Source organism: Squalius cephalus, assembly GCF_949319135.1.
Source record: "Squalius cephalus genome assembly, chromosome: 4".
Taxonomy (NCBI): domain Eukaryota; kingdom Metazoa; phylum Chordata; class Actinopteri; order Cypriniformes; family Leuciscidae; genus Squalius; species Squalius cephalus.
In genome coordinates, this window is record NC_137125.1 from 4,094,250 (window position 1) to 4,119,723 (window position 25,474).

Here is a 25,474-nt window from a genome sequence, read left to right on the forward strand (position 1 = left end):
CTTCACTGTTTAGGAATGTAAGTGTCCTGCCACAGGTCAAGGGACAGAGGATGGCAAGGCGACGGCAGCAAATTGGCCCTGGTTTGCCCTCATGGACGAGGCATTAGAGCAGTCTGCAGCAGGCGTTCGTGACTTGATTAGTCGAGACTGTTTTCCAAGATGGGTCCTGTCTGTAAATGCGTAACGTACTGTCTTTATAAAGTATCTTCTTATTAAACTGTCTGTACACTTACAAAGTTCTCCATGCTTCGGTTTGCATGTAGGGACCCTCATTATGCTACCGTGTTAGTGTGAGGCTATATTGAGCCTTGTTAGAAGTAATAACTAGCGATTTACTTTTACGTAATCTCTGTACAATATACTAGTGTTATGAGCTATTCTGTTTTTAGAGATAAAACACTTTACATTCGATTTTCATGAAAACGCATCCCAGGGAACGATCGACTCGGCAACCATGTGTTAAATACCCCTAGGTTCATTTTTCACCGGAATTGTCATTTAACCTCATTATGGTTAAGTAGCAAGCTATTCATCTCCCAATAAGAAGAGCCCCTGTTACAACTAGCTTCAGAAGAAAGCAAAATTTTAATACTAACAGCCTTATGATCTGTTAGTGGAGATTTATAGTTCTTATGCTACTAATGTCTGGGAACGTATGGCCAAACCCAGGGCCATATAATACATGCGCCTCAACTTTTACTACCCCAACTGAAGTACAATCTAGGTCAGCACTGGGTCCCATTATTAACATCTGTAGTTTGTTACCTAAATTGGATATGGTTCATATCTGGGCTAGAAATACAAATGCGGATGTTATAGTAATATCCAAATCTTGGCTCTAACTCTTGGCTCAGATGAACTGTGCAGGACAGTCGATCGGCAGGAGCAGGATTGGGCACCCCTGTAGTAGATAAATCACAAACGCTAAACTGTTTTAACCCCTTAAGCCCTGAAGGCATTTTTAGAGATGTTTTGTCTGAGTGACAGACACAAAACTAAAGACTCAACTTCAAAACTGTAGCAAGGAGAGTCAAAAGGTAGGTATCGTTTGAAAGAACACTTTTTAATTTTTTTGAAAATATAAATTACATTACATTTGGACATTCTCCTGCTAAGAAACTGCTGATAAAAGAAAAGAAATATATATAATTTTTATAATGATAATGCATATCTTTCTTACTTGACGTAATAACTCGGGAAGGAAATAAGGTAGGGGGAAAAATCTTTTTTGGAGAAGTCCCTCTACATATGAGCTGCATCTAGATAGAATTTTGTGGTGATTGGATAAAGCAATCAAAAGTTACAGCATTTTGAACCAAGATAGCCTTTTTGTTGAGACCTTGACGCCCCCTCATGGGCATTTTTAAAATTGTTTCACCATGAAGAATATCTTGTCATAAAAGCAATAGATTAAGTTCATTTTGGGCTCATTTTAATTGTAATAATATTGTGTAAAAAATAAAGTGCCATTTTTAACGATTTTTGAATTAAGAGTATTTTTTCTGATTTTTAAAGGGCCTTTTTTGATTGAAAGTTGTAATTATTGTGTAATTACTATGCAAAACAATGGAAATTGCGGCAAATTCTGCTTGGGTCATGTGACCACTGTTACATCACTCCTAGATCAGCAGGTAAAATGTGAATTAGTATTTTTTTTCTCATTTTTAAAGGGCCTTTTTTGATTGAAAGTTGTAATTATTGTGTTATTACTATGCAAAACAATGGAAATTTCGGCAAATTCTGCTTGGGTCATGTGACCACTGTTACATCACTCCTAGATCAGCAGGTAAAATGTGAATTAGTATTTTTTCTAATTTTTAAAGAGCATTTTTTTTATTAAAATTTGCAATTACTCAGTAATTATACATTAACAGCTCATTTTTACCCTAAATTTAATATTATATGTGTAATTATGATTTTTTGGATCATTAAAATTCATTGTATGAGCATTAAAACCTTTTAAAATCTTTAAAAATGCATATTTTTTGGTTAAACTTAAGTGAGTTTGAATAGTGTGGGAATGGCAGTTGTTTTTTTTCTTTGTTTACAAACATCGTCTAGTTCAGCAGGGTCACAGACTGCAGCAGTTAGTTGGTGTGTGGAGGCTTAATAGAGAGGTTGTGTGGAGTTATTCAGTGGAAATTACAGAAATTTGATTAGTTTGGGGACATGTCAGGTCTTTTTGAGTGTGGTAGGGTGAACACAGACAGTATTTTGTCTGCTGTGCCACATTTTGGTGGAATGGAGGATTTTTTACATGGTGAAGATGTGAAAATCCCCATTCATTGCACAAGTGCAGACTATGACAGTGTCTACTTCAGTTATGACATTGATGGGGTGGTTGTGCAGGTCAGGGAGTTGTGTGGTGTAGTTGGCCATGTGCATTTTCTGTTCCTTCCCGAATTTCATGTGCACATGGTAAAAGAGCACTTTGAAATTCTCAGGAAGCATGTTAAGCTGAGCACACTGTCTCAGAAACATGTAAGTGCTCTGCGTAACTGCAGTGGCTGGACACTGGGCCATGTTGATGGTGGGTATTTTCTGAACATGTCTGTTGTGCCCCCCAAAAATGGTACACTAGATGCAATGTTCAGTGACAAATACACTGCCAAGGTTAAAACTGCTGAAATTTTTAATGCAGTTGTAGCTGATTTTAAGTGTGTGCTGCGTGCCCAGGCACCACGTAATATGGATCGGTCATCAATGATGAAGGTCAATTTTCATGACCTGTCACGCTTGAATGTCCTTGACGGTGACCAGCAGTTTGTTTTTATGCTGTTGCAAAAAAGCATTATGAAGGTCACTGAAGGGCTTAACATTGAGGTTATGCTGACAGTCAGTATGTTTGGCCAGAAAAGTAGCGACATAATTGACTTAAGTGCATTAGTCGATACTGAGAACATTGTTTCCATGTCTTTGCATACAGCATGCAATGTACATGCTAAAGACCCAAGGATCCACTTGATGTGGTCCAGATATGGTGTGCAGGAGGTGGTGGGCAACAGAGGGAGTCTGTTTTCTGCCCTGTCCATGAACGAGACTGCCAACTTCTCGTCTAATCTCGACCACAGGGATCTCGACATCTCCAGGGCACTCCGGGGGGTGTTCAGTGAGGCAGAGCTGGGTTACACACTAACCTTTGTTCAAATGTATGCCAACACACCGCATAACCGATTATCAAAGGTTAGTGTGCACATGTGCACCTGTGGTTTGTGTCACCCAAGGCACAGAACAACAATGAGTCTGGGCACCAGCTCAAATGATAATAAAAGCCTGACATGTCAGCGTGGGTTTGCTGCTTTAGCCCCTGCCAGCAGTGCAAGTGCTGGAATTGTGCCACCTCCACTAAATAACTGGACTGTAAATGAGACCCAGCAGAACAGAATACTCTGACTGTTTAGGTTTTCTGAGTCTGTGAGTGCTGGCATGGCTGGCTTGTGTTTTTTTTGGGTGGGACTTGTGTTTTTTTTTAGAGGTGGGACTTGTGTTTTTTTTTAGAGGTGGGGCTTGTGTTTTTTTGTGAACATATAGCTCCGCACAGCTAGTTGTCAGTGACATAAAGTATGTATCATTGGAAAGGTCTTGGTGAGGCCCAGGGCCGGCGCTAGCCATTTGGGTGCCCTAAGCACAAATGCTTGGTGGTACCCCCCCCCAATTTGCGGGTTGGACGGATGGGACATGTTCCCACCACTTTTTAAAACATCTCGCGACACGAATGTACCAATTCTACAAATAAATAAATCTCCAGTTAACTTGCAGAGCATTCATTTCGTTCGTTTTTTAAATAAGATACTAGCGCTGAAATGTGTTTTTTTTAAATCAAGTGATCAAAGTGGCGCGGATACAGTGTTTTCTCGTGTGGCTCGCGCACACACCGCACTGTCTTCACTCGACGCGCGCTTCAATCCGTTGCGTTGCGGATGCTCTCTATTCATTCTGTTGAAATCACAAAACATAATGCAAACGTTTGCGTGTCCCTGCTTGATATACAACCACTGCTGAACATAATCGTTTTGATGAGAGAAAAAACTATACGGGAAAAATTCTATACAAGGGCGGATTCGAACTCAGACCCTCTGACATGGCTGGCGAAAGCTCTACCACTGGACCATTAAGATACACGTCAGTATGATTGGCGGATCTATATATTGGCACTGACAACATGTATTACGCTACATCTCATTAAATGACAAATTAAACCCCATGTAACCTACTATTTAAATCGATAGCCTATTGTGATGATTTTTCAGACCCAGATTTTTTGGTGCCCCCCGCGCAGTGCGTGATGTGCGTGTGCGGACCGCCGGCACTGGTGAGGCCTTTAAAATGACACCACCTTTGTATCGTTCTGAGCTATGGGGGCGGAGTTATGGGACCTAATATATTTGTGTATCCAAAAATTATCTCGGTGTAGGAAAGTCGTAACGATTTGAGATTGGTGTCATTGGACTCTGTGAGTGCTTTCCAATGACACATTGTTTGTGTCGCTGCGACCTTCCTAGGCCGAGATACATTTTTGATACATGAATATATTTTGTCCCATAGCTCCGCCCAGGAAGCTGTCAGCGACATAAACCAGGTATCATTCGAAAGGGTTTTCTCAGACCTTTCCAACAAGTCTACTCAGTTGTCTGTGGTATGTAGGGGTCCTGAGATATTGACCCTCCAGCGACAAAATCTAAGTATCATTCGAAAGGGTTTCTTCTCACCTTTCCAAAGAGTCTACTCCCATGTGTGTGGTATGTAAGGTTTATGAGATATTGACACTCCAAATATTAACCGGAAGTGTTTATATCTCCTAACTAGAAGGTCGCATTGAAGCATGGGAGGGGTTAATAGTAAGGTCCGGGTGAGGCCTTTAAGATGACACCAGAGGCGTGTCATTCTGAACTTTGGGGTCGGAGCTATGGGACCTAATATATTTGTGTATTGAATTTCAAAGCTTAAATAAAATAAAAAAATAATTCAAAAAATGAGAATTACTATGTAAATATAATTCAACTAAATAAGTAGTTTAATTTTTTTACATTTAAATTAAACAAAGTTGTATTTAGAAATCGGGACTTTTATTTAAAAAAATAAACCGGTTGTCGGGTGATCGTCTGTAAACACGGGAGCAGGTGTTATCAATTAGCTAACTGAAACAGAAACATAAAAACGAATTTGAAAGTGAAACAATCAACTATCAATCGGTCAAAGTTGAACTTTGTGAGTGATTAGAAAGCTTAGTGTTTGTTTTTGTGTAGTTTGGACGTTTTTTGAAACGGCTAGGCTTCTTGTTCATTTATGTTGTATGTGTAAACTAAGGTCCCAAATGACTCGTTTTCTTTAAATATGGATATTGAATACTGTATTTTGAACAATATAGGTGTGGTTGGCATTTTATGTTATGGACCAAAATTAATATTATTTTATGTGCAATGGCGTTTTTTTTAACAACATAGTTGTTATTTAATATTGTACGTCATTTTTATTGACCCAAATTACTCTTTTTAATTTTTTAATAAATGCGTTATAACTACCTGCATTTAATTACACTTTCCAAGTGATCTTATGAACAACTGACAAGTCCTAAATAACTGGTTTATAAATAATGAATTACTTAATTTATAATGGATAAATTGCTTATAATTAAATTATGCAAATACAATTATAACACAAAATATATATACTTATCAATCAATAATAACGCATGTCTAACTGTATTTAAAAACTGCTTAAAAATGTATATTAATGTTGTATACATAATGAATTTACTGTTTAATAATACTATCGAATTTAATTTAATTATGTTTTTGTTTTGTTTTTGAAGATCCAATGGATAAAATGGTTGTCCACTGTTTGATATGCTACAAGCCGCAGGAGGACATCAAACAACATCTTTCCAGTGTCTGCATGGTAGAGGCCACACAGGCCCAGATTGATGCCGAGGTAGTGAGAGCAAGCACTTCCGCCTGTGACTGGGCTCGAAATGCCCGCACCTGGGATTATGAGAAACTATGTGCCCTGCTGCCAGACAGAGGCTGTTAGGTGGCAATGCTGAATGAGCTTCTTCGCCTGGGATTTCTGGTCCATAACCAGCCCAACATGGACTCCGGCGAGAAGCTCATTCAACATCTGACCACCCTTCCTCTGCTGGTTTAAGCAGCACACATGATGTTGACAGGCCTTTGGAAAGGTAAGTGCAGTGTAGTTCAACATTGTTAAAGTGGGTAATCTTAAGGGTTGTTTTTAAGTATCCTCTCGGTTTTTTCCTGTTTAATCAATACAGACAGTCTATTGCGTCTGCTTCGGATGTTTCTTCTTCACGTCATTCAATTCTACATTGGGTAATGAATGACGTGAAAAGAATAAGAGAGGACCTCCAGGAGGGCCGTTCGATCAGTAATACAGATAGGACAATCTATCGCTATTACTGTGAGGCGGTCCTCATTTACAGCCACATGCAGCTTCCCGGAGCTGTGGAGGATTTTACTGTGAGTTCATCAAATTTAAAGACTTTATACTTGTGACATCTAATATTTTCTCATGTATGTATTATTAAATTCACTCACACACACTCACACACACTCACTCACTCACTCACTCTCACACACACACACACACACACACACACTCACATTTTTAATGACACCTTTTCAATGTTTTCAAGGATGTGGAGTGGGTGGGACGTGTCACTCATGGAAATAGGGTGATTGTCCGTACTGTGAGAGCAAACTCTGTCAGCATGAGGGTTGCCTTAAGCCAGTCCGAGGAAGCTGTAAGTTTCATTGTGAAACACAGAGTAGTTTGCTTACCACCAATGTTTTAAATGTAATAACTTGTTGGACTTTTTTTCATAGATATTGCAGCGGTACTACCTGTCAATCAGGCCCCAGTATGTTGTGGCGGACAAAGGCTGCAACCGATTTTTCTGTCGGTGTCTGGAGAAAAGGTTCATAGCGTGTCCCAAGATATGAACCACCTTCATTCAATGTACATACCTACACAGATCCATGTACACATGTCTGAATGTATAAACTCAATTACATCTTGCTAGTCACAGTCATTTAACGATTAACATGTCCTTTTAAATTCTATTTCAACAGGTATAAACTGGGTATGTCCACAAGCCAGGACGTGCGCAGGGCGGTTTGGATGGTCGCCAAAAATTTCCAAGAAAAACAAAAAAAGATTGTAGAATTGTACTTGACCCGTAACGCTGGTGCGGTCCAGAACGATGAATTGGTGGAGGCAGCCGAACTGTTATCCACTATGGCTGGGTATGCCTCTTTATTTATCAAGCACATAACAAATAAAAGTATTTGTACATTATATAACTATAAATTTTGTATTCCTCACTTATACAGGACTCGTTTGGACGAGGGGACAGCAGCAGTTGCGGAGTCTAGTACGCGGCGGTCATTCGGCCAGTTCTTAGACACCTTTGCTGTCACTCTACAGGGCCAACCTCCATCAAAGAGGCAGCGAGGTGTGTTAGGATTTCTTGAAGCTAGGGCCTTTTACGACAAGTGGCGGATGGATCAATATAGTCTAAGAAGAGACTATCTTCTCGGTAAGTCTTCAAATCTATCAATACAGCATTGGCACTCATTAATTTGACATTGATTCACTGTGACAGAATGACAAGACTATACTAATGCAAGTCATTTGTCTTTCAGGTCACTTCAACCTGCGGAGGCCTTCAGCCGCCAAAGTTCAAAGGCTGATTGGTCAGGAGGGCTGGACCAGCAATTGCCCTAAAGCGGAGGAGGTGGTGAGGACGTGGAAGCCACCAACCAAACAAATGGTGGAAACCGACCTGTATGTGGGGCACTGTGTGGCTGAGCAGGCCTGGACAGGACTTGCTGTAAAAGATTTTGGTCCTCCCAAAGGTTTCGGTATGAAACAGCCATTAACAGAACTAAGAACTTAAATCCTGAAATGTTTGACTACATGCAAAGTATATTCTGTAACTCGAAATGTAATGTTTTTCTAATTACAGGAGTGGTTGCCACCAGAGAGTTTGCTTGTGGTGACATTGTTTGTGATTATCAACGGCAATGTCATCCCAGCATCAGAGGGGAGAGCCATGATGAGGGCATGCGGGAAGAGGCAGGGTACCTTTTTTTTTTTTTAACATGGGGACAAAGCACTCTGTTTAGATGCCCAGACATTCCCATGTCCCTGTCACCCCTTACTGAACACGTTTGGCCGCCTGATCAATCATTCAGCGAAATCGGCAAAAGTAAAGCCATTCTGTTGTCTGATGGGTGAAAAGCCTGTTATTTTATTTAAGGCTCTGCAGGTCATCAATGTGGATGACGAACTTAAATCCGATTATGGGGTGAACCGCAAGTCATTCCGTGGGGAGGGGTTAGACCTGGAGTGGCTGGATGAGTAAGCCCCACTCCATTTTTTTGTTCACAATTTTTTTCTTATATATATAAAGTTAGCCCATATTTTTTAGTTTTGTATTTTTTTTGTTCTGTTTTTAGTGGTAGTGTTTTTTTTTATTTTATTTTAATTTTTACAAAAAAAATAAAAATTTAAAGTTACATTTTGATTTATTTATATTTAATTTACTATCAAACTGTTTATAATATATTGATAATATGATGGGCTCGTGTTCATAGAAAAAAAAAAAAATATTATAAATATATATATATATATATATATAATATATATTATAAAATCCTTAAAAATCCTTAAAAATCCTATCCAAAAAAAAAGTAGCACTACACAAAGTAGTGCAATGTCAGTGCCGGTCCCAAGCCCGGATAAATGGTGAGGGTTTTTACTCAATTTTAGTGCACTTTGTCCCTGTCACCAGCTACTCACCACTTCCTCACTACATTTCCCATCATCCTCACTGGCCCTCACCTGCATGCACTTACCTGACTCTTACCTACACGTTACCTACCTGAACAACTTGTCTTTAGTCATCTGCTTACTTCATCCATCTTCAGTCATTGCCTAGATCTCCATTTCAGAACAGACATCTATCCTGAACACTCTATTCATCAGTTACTCACCTGTTTCCATCATTGCGATCACATACTTCTGCAAATAAACCTGTTTTTTACTTAACCTGTGTGTAAAATATAAATAAGTATTTACAACATTTATAATAAGTGCACCATATATGGTATCAATTCTTATAAATATAACGTGTATATATGTTATAACATTTAATAATCCTTATGCATTTCACAGATTCTATGTACACAAATTGTATAAAACAATACTGTCAGTACACCTTAGTTATAAAAATTAACTATATCAATGCATTTATTTCCATTCAAGTTTCCATCCTTATCCTTTGTCTCCCTCTAGTGGGCAAGTAACATATATATATGGCAAGTAACAATATATAAGACTATTCATGGGCTTGTAAATTATTTATTTATTTATTTATTTATTTATTTATTTTTAGAAATGTGCACCTTTATTTAAAAATATAAAAATTTTAGATTTGACATATGTGATTCATTCATAATATATATTATTTTCTCAGGGTTTGTGTAATTATGTCTGTTTTGGAAAGAATGATTTAAAATGAAAATGAAAGTAAACATAGGCTGAGATACATTTTAGAAACATGAATATATTTTGTCCCATAGCTCCGCCCTGGAAGCTGTCAGCGACATGAGGTAGCATTCGAAAATGTTTTTTTGAGACCCTTTTAACGAGTCTACTTTGTTTGCATATGTTTTGTAAGGGTCATGAGATATTGACACTAAATTTAACCGGAAGTAGGCGTATCTCCTAATTAGAAGGTCTCATTGAATCATGGGAGGTGTTAATAGAAAGGTCTTGAGCTGTGTCCCAATGTGAAGTCTGCATCCTCCGAAGGCCGTATTTGAAGGCCGATTGCGTCACAGCGGCGCGACGAAACGTCACAGCGGAGCGACGAAGGATGTCCCAATTCAAAGGCTGCACACTTCGGAGGTCGCATTTGAAGGCCGATTGCGTCACCGCGGCGCTATGAAGGCTGTCCCAATTAAATTCTGCATCCTCCGAAGGCCGTATTCGAAGGACGGTTGCGTCATCGCGGCCCGACGAAGGCTAAAGCGACGCCAAATGCGCCCTTCGTTTCCCCGTGAAAGGAAGGATACATAAATGGACACTTTGCGGACTATCCTACCCCATAATTCATCGCGCGGCGGTGACGACAGCATTTTTATAAATAAATAAATAAAAAAATGACGGCCGAGAGTTCGCTGGTGGACGGCAAATTCACATTTAAATGTAAGTATTATGTTTTCATTTACTCAAATAGCTAGTGAAACCACAGTTAAAAGCCACAAGTTTTTCTTTCTTATAAACTTCACCTTAACTCCTTCGCGTGGCTTCATTTGTCAGGTGGTCTGAGGCAAAACTTGTGCTAATAGTTTAATAATTGTTTCAGGGAGCAAGGAGCAGACAGCTCAATTTATTAAACTGCAATAAAAAAAAAAAAAAAAACTAAATAAATTAAATTAAACATGAATATGATTTTAAAAATACAAAGTAAGAAAGTTGAGATCACATCTTTGCTGAAATGTATTGTGCTGTTGTTGTTAACAAGCCATGGTTAATTTGCTCTGCCTTTAGGATTGCACGTGTCCTGGGACAGGTGAGGGTGTGAGTGGGAAACCCACTGCTGAAACTTGGCCCTGGTTTGTCTTCATGGATGAGATGTTGGGACAGAGGCATTGCACCCTCATTGCCTCAATCCCTGAGGACACACCAGGGCCGAGTTCAGCTGTGTGTGACCAAGAAGAGGAGGAGCCAGGGGCAGTAGCAGCAGCACCAGCAGCAGCACCAGCATCAGCACCAGCAGCAGCACCAGCATCAGCACCAGCAGCAGCACCAGCATCAGCACCACGCTGAAGGCGAGACAGAGAGGACGAGTTTTTGGACTTGATTAGAGAAGACATGGGACTGCAGAGGCGAGGAGAGCACAGGACAGGCTGTTTTCTCTTCTTGAAAGAATGATTGAGAAATATGTATGTGTATATATATATATATATTCTTTAACTTTTTTCACTTATATTTTTTAAAAGGAAAAAAAATTCTGCAACTTTAAATGTGTAAATAAAAGAGAATTCATTGCTCTGGACATTGTTTATTTTTGTAATGACAGTCATAATTTCTACATGAAACAAATTCTTCTATAACGTTTTTCCCCGAACTATTTACAACATACGTTAAACATCTCAAAATCAACATAAACATTTAAATTTACAGTACATAAAATAAGAAAAATGATGTAGACTTTTATTCGGCTGAGTGGGAGACCCTGGTGTGCTGCTGGACCGGGATGGGCTCCACAATAGAGACCCTAGTAAGGCTTCTGCTGGTGGGACATCATCTGGCACAGTCTCCAGAGTGTTTGACTGCATATTTCCACTATCCACTAAGTTGTCTACCAACAGGTTTGCAGGGCTGACTCATGGAATAAATATTGAGATACTTTATTACACTAAAGTGCTTTTAATAACCATACCGCATTGGGGAAAAACTATTAGTCATATATTTCAAACCTTAGTTAAGCAAAATTATCTTGCATACTCTAATTTATTTATTTATTTAGAAAAACAGGGACAGCGTACAATAAACATTAACCTCAAGGGGAGAGATGCATAGTACCAGGTTTTAGCTCAAGAGCTAATTTCCACCCGTAGTCCCTGGGCAGGCTGATGTTATAATAAAATACATAATACATCATACATACATGAATAATGAAATTTACATTGACCAAATAAATAATAAAAGTCTTCATATGCACAACAATCAGATCTTCACACATTTCATGTACTTTAATGTACTTAAGGTATCAAGAGTAAAAGTAAAGGAATTCTGGAGGAAAAAAACCTTGTCAGGGTTTTTATGATGGTTCTGCTTTTATATTACTGCATATGTTGCATTTTACTTCTGAATATTTTCAAGGTTGATACATTTAAACTATGTACTTTTGTGTAGTTTATTGTAAAACAATGCATCATATTGTAAAATAACAATTTTGAAGAGTTGCTGACCTGTGTGGGAAAATCACTTCGAGTATTAACGAAGTAGTTCCTTACACACCACCACTGTATTTTGAATATTAAAGTAAATGTAGGCCTATTGTCACAATATTAACAAATTGTTGCTAACTACAGCTCCGTCCCATTTTAAAGGGCGCATCTGAAGCGCTCGGATTGTTCTTGTCGCCTAGCAACAGTGACTGACAGCTGCCGATGAAGAGCGGGAGTAACATTCGCACTGGACTTTTTATATTCAACTGAGTTTTATATTCAAATAGGGTTGATGGTCCAAGGTCCATTTATGTGCATAATAAAAAATAATACACTACAAAATCGCATCAAGGTAAATTAACATTTGAATCTTCGGCTAAGCCGAAAGTACATGACCTGAAACATCCTTAATAATACCATGTCCTCCAGTAAAATATAAAACGTAAAAATGACAATAGCCAATTTTGGCTCCATAGCTGTTTACTCAATTATATCAAATGAATTATCAGGATGGCAGCATACTCTCGCACCGTTGCTTGCCGCCTGGAGCGGTAATCGGGAACACCTGGCTGCACAATTAGGAAATCCTACGAAGGCTACACGGTGTGCCGTTCGGAGGACGCATAGGCTGCATCGTTTGAAGTCCGCAGCCTTCGAAGGATGCAGTCTTCACATTGGGACACAGCTTTGGTGTGGCCTTTAACATCATAGACATGTATAGAAAGGCTAGATGGCTCAAGGCGGAGTCAGCTGTGTCGTCACTTGGCGGCCATCTTAGGTCAGGAGACTGCGCTGCTGCTCCCTGCTGCTGTGGACGGAAGGTGAGTGACATACGCCAACTAAAATGCTCGTAACTTGCTGAATTCTTGACGGATTTACAAACGGTTTGGTTTATTACAAACCTTATTAACGTGGCTATGATTAGAATGTGTAGAAAAGCGCTATGTAAGTTCAGACCATTTAAGAGAGAGGAGGAGAGGGAGGGAGCTGTATTGATTATATTGTATTGATGGAAAGATTTTTGTGTCCAATTGTGTCTTAATGTTTTGTTTTGTTTTTTGTATATTTTGTATATTTTTTTTGTAAGTTTTTTCTAATTGTGTGCCTTTGGACCTAAGTAAAAAAACAAAAAACAAAGACCCATCTCTTTTCTCTTTATTTTACAGAATGGCAACTTGAGACAGATTTATATTATACATAAATTTACACATGTATTTAATAATGTAAATATTAGTAATAAACTAAATTGCACTATTTCATGTTTCATGTACCTTATAAATATTGACATCATTACTGTGTGTGTGTATGGGTATACCTAGTACTTTACCTGTCTAGTCTACTTAATATACTATTTTCTTAATAAACTCCGTGGCTATAATTTTTCACAAGTATGCAGTTAAATAGCCGCATCCCTGACGTTTATGACACACCAAGCCGTTTGAAAATCGGTTGAAAATTGAGCAAAATATAGTTATTTCAGCACTACATGCACAATAGACTTTAATGTTATAACTGGACGAGCGGTCCTGTCCTAAGATGGCCGCCGTGTGACGTCGTCGGGTCCCATTGGCTCTCAGCGCCGGTAAGCTATCTAGCCTTTCTATACATGTCTATGTTTAACATGACACCATACTTATGTCATTTTGAGCTTTGGGGGTGGAGCTATGGGACCTAATATATTTGTGTATCCAAAAACTATCTCGGTCTAGGAAAGGTGAAACGACTCGTCATTGGTGTCATTGGAAAGGTCTCTGTGAGTGCTTTCCAATGACTTCTCGTTTGTGTCGCTGCAACCTTCCTAGACCGAGATACATTTTTGAAACATGAATATATTTTGTCCCATAGCTCCGCCCAGGAAGCTGTCAGCGACATAAACCAGGTATCATTCGAAAGGGTTTTCTTAGACCTTTCCTTACCACATGTCTGTGGTATGTAGGAGTCCTGAGATATTGACACTCTAAATTATATGATGTTTCTGACACATTGCAGTACATAGTACAAAAAAGTATTTTATAGATTATTAAAAAAAAAAATTATATTTATCAGTCTGGGGTGGACGACACTTCGGGTTTAAGGGGTTAATAATCACTTTATTGCATCTGGGTCTCAGATTAATAATTATACTACTGTAAATTCTGAATTCCTTAATGCAGAGCACAATCTATGGACAACAGAGTTTGTTTTTAACCATATTAACTCGTCTGATGTTTGCTTTGCATTAAAACACCTAGACGTAAATAAATCATCTGGGGCCATATTCACAAAGCATTTTATCTTCCCACTAGGAGTACTCCTAAATTGCACTAAAAGATTTTAGCTAGGAGTTTTCAGACCAACTCTTAGTGAAGAAAAATGACAACTCCTAAACTAAGAGTGAGTCTTCGTTGCTATGGATGACGTCATTACTCATGCACGAGCTTGACTGAAGTGACCACCTTGATTGGCTGATGATTGTAACGCGGGAATGATTCAAACCCCTCCCCTTCGATGATGAGTGACAGGTGACAGGTCTGAGAATGCGTGCGCTACATAGGGTGACCACCTGCTAATAAGCCCAAGGGGGGACAAGGGATATGTTTCTGAGGGACAATGTGGGACACTGCCTGGCGCGGCGGTGCTCCCACCCCACGGGCAGACTCACTGATAGTGGTTTACCCATTTCTAGCACATACCACCTTACATGGTATAATAATAATGCCCTATTCCCCTAAACATGTGTAATTGCTGATGTATGCTCATGAATAGGCCAACCAATGTGTATTTTTTTTCTAAATAAAGATTCATAATATTTTGAACATTCAATGAATTGACAGATGCACTTCCACGATTTACTATTTAATTGCATTTATTTTTCATTACAATTTATTCACTTTAAATAAATTATAATATAAAATTATAGGATTAACAGGAATCTGTTGTTTAGGAATCACCTAAAGTGTTGTTGTTGTTGTTTGACAATTAAGTATATGAAACTAGCATTTGTCAGATCTTCTACTGTTTATCAGTTGCTCAACACCACAGGAACAATAAAAAAAAAAGTATTAAAAAAAAAACAGAAAAACAATTGACATCGTATTCCCCTCCATGTCCGATTGAGAAGGACGTTTTGCAAAGGTCACAAAAAGCCCTCTCGGTATCCCCCTCAACACCTTTCAGCCACAAATATTCATTTTCCCAGTCTTTCTTGTACCCACACCTTCTTTTTTTAATGGATGATGGCGGTGCCTCTCAGATTCAGTCTCTTTCTCCATTTTTCGAATTGGAAAGCGCGCATCTAAAAGTTCCTTCCCAGTGTGTCTGGTATGCGCGTGCGTGCGCTGTCATGACAACAACGAAAAAGTTGACAACAACCTAGTCAGCTACAGTTCAACTGAGGGGTGGGTGTGGCAACAATAGCGTGCTGAACTGTCAAGTAATGTTCGTTTGGCTGCCTGGGGCTCGAGGATATAGAGCGACCAACTTTTTTTTGAGCAAGCATAGATTATGCGTGACACGGTCTCAATTTGCGGGACGCATGAATTGGGCTTCAAACGCTGTGCGCGCACGCGCTACGCGGGACGGGTGGTCACCCTAGCGCTACACAAGTAGTGTGAAGGACGGAAGATGATGAATAACTGAATAAATAGCCTAAATGAATAAAGAGTAAGACAAAACAAGTAGCCGAATGGAACATATGGATTGATGCAATATCTTTGCAAACGTAGGCAGAGGCATAGTGACAGATTAATTCAATAATGTTGCAAAGAGAAGAACATTTTAATTTGATTCACTATGAAACGTTGCAATTAGTTTACATGCAATGAGTAGCCTAGTTTTGGTTGTTGTTGGTGGCGTTATTGCATCCCTAGTTATGCCTACAATGCAGAATTGTTCCCTCGCGATTGGAAGCTCCTGTAGCCGTCGCATACGCATTTCAAAAACATTGCAACGTGAAATGCCACAAAAAGCGGTTTGTGAAGGTCTTAGTAAGTTAGGAGTCCTCTCGACTTCTTTTAAGCTGTCCCAGGCTTAGGTGCTACTTTTAGGGCTAAAATGATACGTGAATTACAAAAATTAGGAGTCCTAAAGTTACGAGTGACACGCCTATTATTTTTAGGAGTTGCTCCTAAATTCGCCAGTTAGGAGCTACTTTTAGCCTTAAAATTCTTTGTGAATATGGCCCCAGACAAGTAACTATTATTTCCTTTATCCATGCAACTCCTAGGAGACCCATTAAGCTGGAGAATGTGGAGATACGACCTTCACAGCTGTATTCTGGAAAGATGGACATTCTTTTCACACATCGATCCAAAATACTATGTGTAGATGATGCTGGATTCAGTTATAATACAAAAAAACAGATCCAAAAATTGTTCCATTGGACCACATTCTTAAAACCAGCTCCCAATATGAACGAGTAAGTACATTTTATAACAAAATTTGAATGTAAATTAAAGTATCTATTTTAAATGGATTTAATTCATCACACATTACCTAAACATTAACCACTAACTAATAGAGATCCCCTTATAGGAGCTTTGATTCCACAACTCTCAATATTATATTGAACTAGATTTGTGTGTACTTGCTGACATGAGTAAATATTCAAGTTAGGTCCTAAGATTAGGGGCTGTTTAGCCACACTTGCACATTTGACACTTCAACAGAGCATTGAAGCTGCATTACACACCACTGTCTTTCAAACATGTGGTGTGACTTGGGTGTGCAATTTATGATTTTAAGATGTTTCCACAGTCTGCTTTTAAAGAAAATTTGTATGTCTATTATTTATCTGCATATGAAAAAATATATATAAAAAATAACATATTTAAATATCCATACATGTAATTGAAATAAATATTGTGTTACTGAAATTGAAAAGAACAGCTTTAACATACTGTTTTACTAATCTGTGTAAATTTCTCTTTCAATAGGTACTACTCCATGTTAAAATTGCTCAACAAGAGAGTGAGGGACACAATGTGATGAGGGATGGAATTTTCCTGGAAAAAAACATTTACACTGTATGTGACACAACATCTTCTGCAGAACTGACTGTCTGGGGCAAACACTGCCTTGAAATTGAACAGTGGTACAGTATGTCAAACATATCATTAAGACAATATAACAACAAAACATACTTAACTACAACAAAAGACACTGAGTTCACAATCATTCAGTCTCAAGGTAGAGACCTGCGCGGGATGTATTTTTCCGTCCCGCTCCCACAAGATTTTGTCCCGCTCCCGCAAAAATATATGTTATTTTCTCCCGCGCCCGCCCACAACAATCAAGTTTCGTCCCGCTCCCGCCCGCAAAAATCCCGCGGGATAACGTATTCGTTTTTTTTTTTATAATACATTGCATATTCTGCCTGCTACTCTGTTATTTTTTCACTTGCTCCCCTGTTGAATATAAATTTAAAAAAAAGAAAATAAACAAATGTTTTGTTTTATTTGCGTTTAATTCAATGGACGAACATGAACAATGAACAATGAACGTAGAACGTAGAAATGTAAAAAATAAAATAAAAAAATACCATAATTGTAGTATAGCCTAATAAATTATATAATAATAATAAACCTGGATTTATTTCATGTTCAAACAGAAAAGTAGCCTATATATATAGGGCCTAATACTGCTTAAGAGCCTACTAATACTGCCTTCTTTGCTTTTAGCAATTCCTTCAAACATTAAACAAAAACTATCCTTATTCCTCAATAACAAAATAGGCCAATTTTAAATATTAAGCTAAATGAAAAAAAAAAAAAAATGAATTAACAAAAAAAAAACAAAAAACAAAAAAAAAACTGTATGACTGCTTAATGTGCCCATGCAGGAATAGCATGTCGTTCACAGATGAGGGCTTCAGATTAATCCGTCTCTGCTCCAGTATACGACCGCAAATACTGAAAGCCCTCTCCGATGGTGCGCTGGAAGCTGGAATGCAAAGTACATGGCGTGTTACTTTGCTTAATCTCGGAAATTCTTGACATCGTCTTTTCCACCACTGGAGGACATCATTGGGTCTGTGTGCTTCTAATCCATCCAACTTGACCTTCAAATATCTCGCCATTTCAGAATCGAATGACACGTCGCTGTCCATGGTATCATCAGCATCCTCCCATTCCGCAAAGTCTTGAAAAGTCCTTTTTGATGGCGGTGGTTGTAGGTTTTCCTCTGTGTTATCCTCATCAAACCCCAACTCATCAACTAGCACTTTGACGGCAAGGATCACAGCTTGTCTTTCATTGTCATCAATCACTTTTAACTGACGCAGTTTGGGAGTGAGGAATGTAGCTATTTTGTAGAGCATATGAATTCCATTTGGTGCCGAATTTTTCTGAGACATTAGTTCCTCCAGACGTTGCAGACAAGTGGATGCAATTTCACTGAGAATGCAGTCAGTCCTGGCTGCCTCGCAGTGATTTCTTAGTTTTACAGACCACGGAAGTACTAGAGACGCACTCAGGGCTGTATTATCTGACTCCAAGTCATTGGTTGCGTCTTTGAACGGCTTCAAAAAAGTCACCAGGGTTTTAAGAATATTCTTGTCAATGCACCCTACTTTGTCATACTGTTTATTATCCAGCAGGATTGTTGCAATCTCATCATACTGTTGAAACACAGAATCTAACATTTCAAAATTAGAATTCCATCGTGTTTCCACTGACTGCTTTAGAGCAGGGATAGACAACTCCGGTCCTGGAGGGCCACTGTCCTGCAGAGTTTAGCTCCTATCCTAATTAAACACACCTGAACAAGGCAATCAGTGTTTTCAGGATTACTAAATAGATACAGGCAGGTGAGTTTTTATCAGGGCTGAAGCTAAACTCTGCAGGACAGTGGCCCTCCAGGACCGGAGTTGTCTATCCCTGCTTTAGAGACTTCCCAGTCAGCAAATTACCTTTGGCAAAGATGTGGCCCAGATAAACAGCTGAGCTGTGGCCCAGATTAGTTTGTGTTTGCCGGCCCAGATATGGCCCACATCTCCTTTGCCAGAACTGAACCAAAGGACTGCCATTCCTCCACCAAGCATGAGCCAAATACTACAAATTCATGTGGCCCATACGTGGGCTGGTATGCAACTTTAGTATGGTTGAGTTCTGTTAAAATCTAACGGCTCTTATGTGGCCCACATGCAGCTGACAGTATTTAAAGTCTTAACTCACAGGTAAATTAAACACTCAACAACAAATGTACTCAAAACTATTTATTTTGACAAGCATTTAAATAATTACAGCTAAAGTGTTGTACTTACAGTAGTATTCAGTTGAAAACATTTCATAAAAATAAATATTACAGCAAGGGTTGAATAATAACAGTAGTATTCAGTTGAAAACATTTAAGAAAACATAATTACAGCTACTCAGTTGTACTTATTTTAAGTAGAATTCAGTTGAAAACATTTAAGAATACAAATTAATAATATAAATAGCATTCAAAGCTAATTTTTTTACACCAAAGTTCAAAACACTCGATCAAACCGTGTATTAATGTTATGTTTAATTAGTCTAATGAGAGTAATACAAATAAATCACAGTAACTTGGTAAAGAGAACTTTAAAGAGAAATTGAGAAAGTTAAAGGAGTCATAACCTGCAATTTTCACTTTTCCACGAGAATCAATGTATGTTATGATTGCCTAACGATTATACACTGGCCGGGAAGCCGATATTTAAAAGTGAAGCGTTTGTTTACCTCAGGGTAAATAAACCAGCGCGCGTGCACGCGCACTCAAATACGAGATTTTGATTTCAGCCCCGTCTTGACGTCATGACGGGGCAGGATATACCATATATGGACACCACAAACCTATGCCGCGGGAAACCCGCCCCTCTCCCCCTCATATTCAGTTCAGTCGAGAAAGATGGAGAAACGAGTACACACCTGAGTTGCTCTGTGGTTGACTGCCACAAACATCATGTAAATGTGTTTTCTCTACCAAAAATGGACCAAACTATCAGGGACCAGTGGATGAAATTCATTTTTAATGACGCTGTCCCAACAACCCTTTCAACTGGCTTATCGTTAGGAGTCTGCGCTAAACAGTTCACACAGGAATCATACACACATTTGGGGCAATATCAGGCGAAGTTGGCCTCGAAGCTCTGTTTGGAAAAAGGTGCAATTCCAACCATCAGAGACTTGCCTGAAATTGAAACGGTAATACTGAGTTTATATTGCTCTACTGTGTGTAACGTTAACAAACAGCAGCTAACTGCTAATGCGGCTATTGTATGCTAGCGGGAGTATTAGCTTCGAGGTAAACATGGGGAATGATTGCTAACGTTAGTTTGCAAACAACAAATGACTGAGATCATCATGAATTCGGCTATTGTATATTGATTGCCTAACGCTTATATGAGGCGCCGTCTAGTTTGTGTGTGTGTGTGCTGTGCTCACGTCTCATATGAGTATGTGCGCGAGTTTGTGTGTGTGCGCTCGCGTCTCATATGAGTATGTGCTTGGAGAGTTCATATACATGTATGTGTGACTACTTAGTATGTATGCAAGCGTGTTTCATATATGTGTGCGTGAATGAAGTTTGATTTAAGCCCTAAACGGCGCCTCATACTTATACACTGGCCGGGAAGCCGGTCGCGGCCAGGTCGAGTTCATTCACAACTTGGCGCCATGATGTCAGTTTGTAATGATATGCTAAAGCGTCACCTGCGGTGTCAACCCCCCTCCTTCCTGCCACCAATCAATGCGCCCCTCATTTGCATTATTAAAATGACCGTCCACGACAGCCAAAATATCGCATCAGATCTCGCGAGACAATAATGCCTTCAGAAATAAGGGTCTGAGGAGCTCTGTGTTTATTTTTTTTCCACTTTTCTTTTTTAGAAGGGCCTGAAAGACTATAATACAGCAGTAGGTATCCAATGTAATACTAGGTTATTACTCCTTTAAAGCAAACTTGAAAGGTAAAGAGTTGAGAAGTGTGTTGATGTGCAGAGAAGTCTCCAATGAGGGTCGGCAATGTGTTGACCTTTTCCAGTAAGGGGATTCTGCCTGACTGCACCTGCAATTAAGAAGAATTTAAATAATGTTAGCAGCAATACAACCTGGAGGCTAGAGCTGCAGGATAATGAAAAAAAATCATTAATGTAAATATCCTTTAATATTTTAATTGCAATTAGTAACAAATTAAACGCCTCTGAATTACCAGTGTATGAAAGTTTTTTTCCAGTAAATTTTCAAAAGGAATTGCAAATTGTATTTTTCAATATGTGGGCCAGAATTATACCGTAATTCCTTATGACAAATTATTTAGATTTTTAGAATACTTTTGCACCAACCGGTTAAAATTTACAGCACTGCATGTATCCTGCTTTTTTTTTTTTTTAAAAAGATATGTGGGCCAGAATTATACCGTAATTCCTTATGACAAATTATTTAGATTTTTAGAATACTTTTGCACCAACCGGTTAAAATTTACAGCACTGCATGTATCCTGCTTTTTTTTTTTTTTAAAAAGACATGCACACTAATGTAAAAACACACCAACACAGATAGCATTAATGTCATGTTTTAGTCCAAAGACAGAGTCTACAAAAATAAGTGTTTTTACTAACACAAAATAAACTCAAGATAATCCGCAATGATGCGAGACAATTTGGAAGCAGAAACACACAAACAATAATGGGCCAAGTACTGAATGCAAGGAGGAACATAAAGGGTTAGTTCGCCCAAAAATGAAAATTCTGTCTGTAATTACCCTCAAATTTTTCCAACTTCTGGGTTGTCGGTCAGAGCGTAGACTCACTATTGGCCGACGCTGGTCATGTGTGGGATGCTGGCCAATCGTGAGCCTACGTTCTGACGTACAACACAGAAGTGCTGTGCTGTTACACTACATTGAATAAAGTCTTTATTTTTGCTTGTTTTGCGCACACAAAGTATTCGACACTTGATAAACTTAAGGTTCAGCCACTGTATTCTTGGACTATTTTAACAATGTCTTTACTAACTTTCTGGGCTGGCAAGTTTCAATAACAGAGAAGCCTATGGAGGAGTGAGACGGCTCTCAGATTTCATCATAAATATCTTAATTTGTGTTCCAAAGATGTCTTACGGGGGTTGGAACAACATGGGTGAGTAATTACTGACAGAATTTTCATTTTTGGGTAAACTAACCTTTTAAATACACAGTGATAATGAACTAAATACAGATAGTTGTAGGCATGCGCTGGTATGAGACTTTGACAGAATGATAATCTTATATTGTGATTACAGCTTTAAAATGTATGATTGAAACGATATGATTCGCAATATATATAAAAATAACTCTCTTTAAAAACAAAACATAAAACTTCTAAATAAAAAATGCAGTCACTTAAGTGAGCCACGGATGTGATCAGGTAATGACAAAAAAAGTTGTTTGGTTCGATACTGAGATAACAGAAATAAAAATACAATGTTCTGTAAAGCGGTTTTGAAAAGTTGTGTATTGTGCAAAGTGCTATACAAATAAAAGTGACTTATAAAAAAGGTCTCACCAATGACAGCTTCCTTTACGACCAGGCGTTGGACACCAATCTTCCCATTGACTTCTCTCCAATTCATAACGTGCCACAGCAGTTGTAAAAGTGCCTCTCAGCACTCTCCACACGGTGTTATCCAGGTCAAAGCCACCAACCAAACCCAGATAGGAAATCTGATAGGAAAAAAAAACATTGTGTAAGTGGTTGAAATATGATATACTAAAAACTATTACCTACTCCATCTGAAACCATATTTTCTAGGTTTTTAATATGGAAATTATTGTCATTGCTCCACCCATACCGCACATTAGGGCTGGGTGGTATGACAGTATACCATAGCATGGTATATAATCTCTATTGAGAGAAATTAGAGTAATTATAAAAATGTCCTGCCTCTTCCAAGCTTTATAATGGCAGTGAATGGACGTTCAATTAATTGATAGTTAACAGAAGAAATACAGCAATTCATTGTTTGTTCATGTTTTTTCACAGTGCATACTAAAGTTGACAAGTACAATTTTTGATTTTGAATGTGTTAGTAAATGTTGAAATGAACATTAACACATATTAATATGCAGTAGAAGTGCAGTTCATTATTAGTTCATGTTAATATTCAATGTTGAAATTACTACAACTGAGGTCATGAATGACAATGTTGATGGGGTCAATCAAGCTGTGATGGCCGCATTAGCAGCCACACATGGAAACAACTACTAACTTACAGTGGTAACTCTTTCATTTGTTTTGAGCACATTATATGTTATACAAAATAAATAACTGGACACACTTTAGTTTTAAAAACAGTTTATTATTTGACTTACTTTTCTATTTGGGTGCACACATTTAGTTAACTTTGTTAATTTAGCTCATTTCAGGTTCATTAAGTTTATTAAGTTACGTTTTGTGAAATTAATACATGTTTCTTTGAGTTACCAGTAGTGATGTGACATTTGAAGCGGGGCGTCGGAGCGTGTGTCGAGAAAAAGTGGGCGTGCCAGATGAAGCCGCGATTTGAGGCTTGTGTTGTTAACGTGAAAATCACGTGACTAATGACAAACGAGGCCTCGGTTTGTGTGGATACGTCATCGGTTCGGTCTGAGTGTCGCTTCCGGATAAAATGCGGTTCGAAACTCGCGCCACCTTGTGGATGTTGCAGGAGTAGTAGAAGCAGTTGTAGTAGTGTCAGAGAGTCAGAGAGTTAGAAAACTATCATTGTCAGTGTCAGTGTCGTTATTGTGTCATATGTGAGGGCAGTATATTATTACATTATCAGGTTAGAATAGTTATAGTATATTATTATTATTATAGTAGGCCTCGCTATATTATAGTCTTGTTATATTAATTAGATAAGATTATTTGGATTGCTCTGGATTTTTGCATCTGGACTGGACTGCTTTTTGATTTGGATTGCCCTTTTGGATTTGTTTGCTTTTTGTGACTCTTCCTTTTTCCTGGTAACGGAGCAGCAAGAAAGAGGGAATCCTCCCCTGTCTGGGCTCAACAGAAGCATCAGTATCCTCATTTATAGGCTACCAGATGACACTGGCATTTTTACGTTCCCCTGCATCCCCTGTTCCTTGTGAAAGGATCTTTTACAAGGCTAGAGAGATTTTGTCCAAGAAGAGGAATTGTCTAAACCCCAACACACTTGAAATAATTCTGTTTCTCAATAAAAAATCTATTGTAATCCTTCCTTCCGGACTATTCTGTTGCAGTTTACTTTAATCTGTTATCTATAATCTGCTAAATGAATAAATGTACTTTATTACACTCCCTCTAACATAAGCACTGCATTCAACACAGTGTCACTATTGTTGTTCATACTGTCACTATCCAAACAATTTATGAATAATTAATAAACTGTGTGTGTGACTTTGCACAAGTAAATTCAGACAGAGAAAGATACATATTTTATTTTATACACAGTAATGGACAAATGTCTGATCATGTCTTTTTATTATTGCAAATGAAAGGTTACAGACATCAACAGTGAGTACAAAATAAATAAATAAATATTTTTATTTATAAAAATATTTTTATAAAATATACATTTAAATATAATTATACAAATAAATATAAATATTTATTTGTATATTTACATTACAAATAAATATTTTTATTTCTAAAAGTATTTTATAAAATATACATTTTTTATAAAAATATTTTTTTTTTAATAAAATTAGGGAGGGAGGGAGGGAGGGAGGGAGGGAGGGGGGGGGCGTGGCTCTGAACACTGGTTCGGAATTAATTAATTGGTCTGCTATTTCTTTGCACAGTAGCTAGGTGTCACTAGTGAGCAATGCTGAATGAAGCTTCGAGTAATGAACCTTTAGCTGAAGCAATGGCCTGCGAGGTCTCAGTGGTTCAAGAAGCTTCATTTTGCCATCACTAGTTACCAGTTCTTGGGGAGTTGCTGCTGGGGGTCTCTGGCTGGCTGACAGGCAAAAGGACTTTCAACTGACTATCAGCTGTTTAAGTAGGGGGAATGGATAATTGGACTGCGCCATGTCTTCCCATATCATGGGGGTGGCAGAGGATTCCATTTGAGTTGTGTTCTTTTCTTTGTTAATTACATTTTGTTATGATTATTTAATTGATTTATCTTTTGTTCATATCAGGTAGCATTGGTTTAACATGTGTTGTAGTTATTGTGGTTTGTTTATATATTATGTGTTTTGTTTACCCCCTTTTTGTATCAGAATGGCCTGATCAGCCACTATATAAGTTTTCCCCATGTCTCAGTCTAGGAGGTCTGTTTTGTTTGTCCAGCCTATGTTAAGGTTATGTTACCTGAGTGAAGTTCTGTTTAGTTGACCTCTTTTATGGGCCCAGAATTTTCTGTTATTCTTTAAATTAGTTTTTTTTTTGTTTTTGTAAATAAATTTATTTTTTCCTGAAACCCTATTTTTGACTCCTCATTTTTACACATGGAGAGCATTGCACTAAAATAAAAGCACTGTAAGCCATATAAGGGGGGCAGAGTATGTTTCACTTTAATATAAAAAAGAATGAGTAAAAGAAATGT